Source organism: Pinus tabuliformis, chromosome X, assembly GCF_031772625.1.
Source record: "Pinus tabuliformis cultivar Carrire ecotype Pingquan chromosome X, CPIR1, whole genome shotgun sequence".
Lineage (NCBI taxonomy): Eukaryota > Viridiplantae > Streptophyta > Pinopsida > Pinales > Pinaceae > Pinus > Pinus tabuliformis.
This window is the reverse complement of record NC_142308.1, coordinates 1,327,179,016-1,327,185,096: the sequence shown is the minus strand read 5'-3', so window position 1 is coordinate 1,327,185,096 and position 6,081 is coordinate 1,327,179,016. Positions and strand designations below refer to the sequence as shown.

The window sequence follows — 6,081 nt, the reverse complement described above, 5'->3', positions numbered from 1 at the left end:
TTTAGCTGATATTGCTTTGAAGTTTCTATGTTTAGAGGTTGCACGTTCGATTCTTGTGCAGATTGCTGAAATGCAACCAATTTGTTTTATCCAGTAAGGGTGGTATTCCAGTAAGTCCCTTTTAAAAGAATTCTGCTTGAAAATTGAGAGAAATTGAAGGTATAGTTGCAAATATAATTGATTGGATACTCAATGTTCAATTTGGTCTCTCCATTTTTGGATTGAGAAAAACAAAAACAAAAATGCATTGCACAGAGTTATAATTTAAATATATACATGAAGAAAATAATCTCTAAGAAATACATGTATGTGGAAACCAATATTGATTGAAGTAGACCCTGAATTTTCTAATCCATTCAACTAAATGTTTGAAATATCATTTAGACACATTTCAAAAGCTCATTAGTTAAGAATTATGAAAGACAGCTAAAACATCATTAATCAATTTAACTTTATGGGATTGTTGCTCAAGCTTTAACAGCAGTAGTAAAAGCGCATGATGGACAGGGGCCTCCCACAAGTCTCACTTCTGCAATTCTACAAAATCTCCAAATTCACTCACCAGATGAAGTCATTGGATGGACTTATGCAGATCCTTCTTGGGCCCGCATAGCTGCACTTGCTCCTATGGTAAAGGCTTGTGCAGGAGCAGGTGATAAAGTGGCACAGAATATTTTTCTCATTACTGTTCAAGAGCTTGCTGCCAGCGTAAAAGTTGTTGTCCAGAGACTAGGTTTGAGTGGGAAAGATGGATTGGAGTCTTTTCTACTTGTTATGGTTGGTGGTGTCCTTGAGACCAATGAGGGATGAGACATAGATGAAGAAGTAATTAGTTGTATTTCCAAAGACTTTCCAGGCGTGCTTCCAATTCGGCCAAAGCTGGAACCAGTAATAGGTGTTGCAATGTTAGCATGGAACTTCTATATGAAGGCCTCTTCAGAGGAAAGTATCTAAGATAGGTGATACGAGAAAAATATATTTTATTATCAGCTTTCTTGTCCAGGCTAGCATTAAGTATTAATTGATACAAGAAAGCATTTAGAATGCATATATGTGAAGTTTTGTTGCTTCCATCGACTAGGTGAAATATCACTTTTTGGCCATATGTAGTAATGAGTTGGTTTTGGCCTTCCCTCAACCTCTCGGAATCTCTCTTATCTCCCTTTGATGGTTGAAAATATATACAGTTGGACTAACATTATTAATGGCCTCTGATATTGCTGGTACACCATTATTTCTTGATGACAAATTTGTCATCTATAATCAACTGGAAGATTTTAGCTGCATTATTCATTAGGAAGTTAAATTGGTAAGGAAATCAAATTTGCCGATTTAATATTCTCTAATATTTATCTTATAAATTTTGTAAATCCCACAAAACAAGGCATCCTCTGCAAGATTTAAGCGAGATTTACAAAGTTGTGATTTGCCAAAATTCAAGTCCTATCTTTTTCTCCAACATGATATAGTGGTTAAGAGCTCTTTCAACAATCAGCATGTTATGATATGTGCACGCCATAGAGATATGCAAGACAGAAAGATTGAGTGATTGCAAAGCATATTGCAGATTTGGTCTTGTGGTTGGTAATTGGTGATGGCAATTCTGGAATTCTAGTCATTATCCTTCCACGAGATGAAACCTTAAGCCAAAATTAATTATGATCTGGAATGTTGGAGTGTGAGGGCCACCATAGCATGGAGCTTTGTGTGTACTTCTCCAGATCTACGTAGAGAACATTATGTGTAACAGAGTTGGTGATTTGCGTGGGTACAGAAGGGAATGGAACCAATTTTCAGGATACAAAACACAATTTTCAATTGCAGGGTACATACACAATTTTTTTATATTTGCTGGAGTGTAGAAGCAATGGAGCTAATTTGGCTCTCACAAACTTGAGAGCATTAGCTCAATACGTTTTAAAACAAAATTAGGAATAAAATCTTCTGAGCTCATCAGAAATTAAACAACCTGAAGGAATCTATATATGTTGAGATTGTATTAACGTCAATTCCACACTCCTTTGATCTTTTGGTTAAAAGCTCTGGCTCATGGACACGCTGAGACCCTGATATGATTTCTTCACCATTAATCAAATTGACAGTACACTGATTTAAATATCTTAGTAATACTAGTAACACAAACCCGCATCTCTGGGTTGCAATTTGACAACGCAAAAATTATTATATCTACCCAAAATGTGTTTATTTGTTACCCCTCTACAGGAGGATGGGGATTTTATCTCAAATAACTTCCATCTAGATCAACTGCAAGGCTGAGTGGAATAACATTTCCTGTTCATGGTGACCAATCCGTGATGTTAATTTCTGAAAAGCACGAACCAATTCCATTGGGTTGGTTTAGTGATTGAGATAGGGCATCGCCTTGCAAACGACCCAGGATGAAACCATGGCAGGCATAGAGCCCTGGATTATAAAGTTGACTGAGTTTCACAAGTAATATTGATTCAATTTATAAATAAAAAAATGCATAGGAACAACATATCTTGAGGTAAACAAACAGCATGGACAAAACTGCATCGTTTGCAAAAATTTTACCACTTGTGATTCTCATCACAAGTTTTATTGTATGGCTCTGTCAGCCTCGAATAAATTCATAAAAGGGCTCATTCACAGATGCCCGGAGGTAAGTACAGAAAACAAATAGAAGCTAAAAATACAAGAGCACAAAATGATCGATCGAGTAAACTGAATCTTGGAGACAAACCCAGCTTCCCTGTCACTTTCTCAATATTGAGCAGTTACTTTCTTAAACAGCAAAATCCCACTATTTCTTACAGGGGTTATAAAAAGTGATTTTCCCAAAATGAGAACATAAATGCTTCTTTTAAAAATAACACAATAAACTCTGAAGAGATCCACTCGAAGGAAATTTCTCATCTGTATTGTATAATAAGGGCAGGAAGGATAGGAGAATAAAGAGTCTTGTAGGTCAAGAATAATGTCAGCCACTGAATGGTTATTTCGTGCTAGTTTATCTCAGAAATCATTGCCTGTGTGAATATCTTTTATCATGTGTGAGTTCTCTCCTGAATTTCTCCAAAGGGAATGTGTTGACAGAAGCCATAAAAGTAAGTTTGTCAATTTGATCTTCAAATATAATGAAGGAAACAATATCTAATTGAGCATCGTTCTTCATGTCGAGGTTTGTTTAGCTTGCAAAGGTTTTCAACCGTTTTCTTCAATGTAATCGATATGCAAACTGACTTTAGAAGACGTGGACATTAGGTTGGAAATGCAGGAACGTAATGCTTGGGTTTGTCCCAGGTGTAGGAACAGGTGTGGACCTGGCTACACAAACTGTTGCATCTGTAGAACTTGCCGTAAAGAACAAGGTCTTGAAGCCACAGGGAATATGACACATCTAGCTAGGAGTGTTGGTTTTACAAATGTTCATGATTATCTCATTTTCAAGAACACTGGTGAATCTGCTCGTGATATTTCCCGACGCAAAGTAGGACGTGGTTGGTGCAAAAGTGTTGAGCATTTCAGGTCAAAGCCTGAAGAATTAGGACTGACCTCTTGGCATTCACCAGGGCTTTACACGAGTCATGGAAGCACCCCACCAAATTTTGAGTACCGTATGCGAGGTTCTCTGAATGAAGAGCAAGTGAAGCAACTCCGTAAAAGTTACTTGCCTAAAAGGTACCATACAATGGAGGTACCGGATAGTGGAAGAAACTCTTGTCAAGAAGACAATATGGGCTCAAGCATCACTGACTCTAATCTGGATAAAATTTCCCAGAATGGCCCTGCATTCAGTAGTTCAATTCATTCAAGGTTGTCTGATACCAAACCTCTAGGTGTTGTGCTGGCTTCAGAATTTAATTCTTCAAAACCCCCTGTTCAACTTTTCAGCCCCGATACATCTTCGTTGAAAGCTACAAATTTATCATGTCAAGAAAGAGTTGACTGGCTTTCTCTGTCCCAACCCGTGGTTAATATAGACCCTCATGTATTGGGTTTTAGAAGTTTGGTGAAAATGAAAACTGAATCTTCAGTCTTCTGTTCTGCATTTAGCAGAGATGGAAATGATGCCATTTGGTCTAAGCACGAGGACTTCAAGGTTCCATCAGCATTCCAAAACCAGGCGGATAACTTCGGAATTGCAGCAGAACTTTGGATATTGGATTGCGGGATAAACCTAGAAGTGAGAACAATAAGACCTATATGAATGATGAGAGGCAAACACGACAAACTACAAAAGGGCACCTGATTGATTTCTTGAACGAATATTTAACTTACCGATCAAGGCTGGCATTCATAGTCCGGCAGGGTATTTCCTTTGGCCACCATTTCTTTTGCTGAGAGATGTAGGAAATCAAGGGCTGAGGCTTCTTCGGTTAGTGGAAGAACCCAGATCAGTTCTGATGCTTGAGCATAAACAAAAAAATTGGTTGTAATAGTGAAATGAATGCAACTGGAGGAATAGCTCAGGATAAGAGTACTGGTGGGGCTTGGATATTTACACGAGAATACCCCAGTTTGCCCACGGAATACATTGGTGTATGTATATACCCTCGTAGATTTATGAGTTGTGTCTATAGGATTTTTTTTTTTTTAACCATTACCACGTTATGCTAAAACTCATTGTTTTAGGTATGATTCGACAATTGTACAATTCCTCAAGGACATCTGTCATGGATATTCCCTGAGATAAATTAGCTAGAGATTTTCATCATATTATTTAACAAAACTAGCCATGCATGCATGGGCCCATAGGCCTCAAGGGTTCAACATGGCTCTGATACCAAGTGTAAGAACCAACATCCATACTATATATTTTTTGTTTTCGTTTTTTGTTTTTTTTTTTAAATAAATCACAACAAAATACAACCAGAAGAGAAACACATTGGGAATTAAAATTTATCCAGCACTGTATAACACATTCCTGAAATTTGTTTCAGGAAACATATCATAACATTTACATACATTTAACTAAGACCAAAAATCAATCATACAAAATAATATTGCAACACATATGTACCGTTCACCAGAAGACGAGACTCTGTTTGCTTTGTTGTTACTAGTATTCTCTTGTTTCCGGTCACCTCCGAGAGTGAATGACAACGTACTTGATCCGAATGCGATGACCCACCGGTTAACCTCCCAGCCTACTCCTTGGGTACTCTTGTTCCCCGCAGACCTCCGAGCTGTAATGGGGTTGTACAATGGAGGAATGCAATAGCTGGTAGAGAAGAGCACTCCTTGGCTCAAGAGTCGTTTCTCTAAAATCCTCTACCTTACCAAACTCACTATAGTTTCGTAATCACTGCTCTGACAAATTTTCATCCATTCAGCCATAGGGTTTTCCCAAAAGTCCCCTTCTCCCATGGCTTGCCTCTTTTTTTATAGGAGTCCTCATAGGTGACATTTGGCATGTCATGCATAATTAATTTATTTTTTATAATTCAATAGCTTGATTATTCACCCACCCATGTGTCACTCTCTCATCAAGAGTCTCCCAAAATTATTTACTTAAATTTTAATTTAAAGTTAATATTTTCCTCACCTCAACAAGATTCCTATTTCTTCTCTTAGCTGCATCTTTATCCCCCTTTTTATTCCTTAATTTGTGTTCATTACTAAAGTCAATTAATGAGTCAAGATTTGATCCCCTATCTACCCCCTAATTTAACTCAAGTTATCTCTTAGATGGATATTCTTATGTTGGTTGTTGCCACATAGAGGTTCTCTACATTTCTCTAAATTTAATTTATTATCTTATTTTAATTCACCTTCCTCTTCTCTTAATTAGGTTTAATTAGTTTAGGATTAATATTTATCCTTACAATTATGTCCCTCTTTCCCCTTTTACCTAATTAAACTACATAATCTACCTAATATTTTCCAACATGGGGAGGGTAGAGTTTTTAAGATAAAATATTTTATTTCTTCCTATGATCCTCTTAATCCAAGTTTTATTATTGATTTAATTACCTCGGTTTCTAACATCATTTACCCTTGATGTAAATTTACATGGTTTTCATTTCTTGATTATATTTATTAATTTATTTATTTTGAATGATTCCAAGGTGCCAAGTTTGGTCGTGCCCTTCAAGA

At 36.9% G+C, this 6,081-nt stretch overlaps 1 pseudogene; it reads left to right on the top strand.

Moving 5' to 3' along the window:
• Positions 1–453: 453 nt before the first annotated feature.
• Positions 454–954, top strand: LOC149144984 (uncharacterized; annotated as a pseudogene).
• Positions 955–6,081: the final 5,127 nt, after the last annotated feature.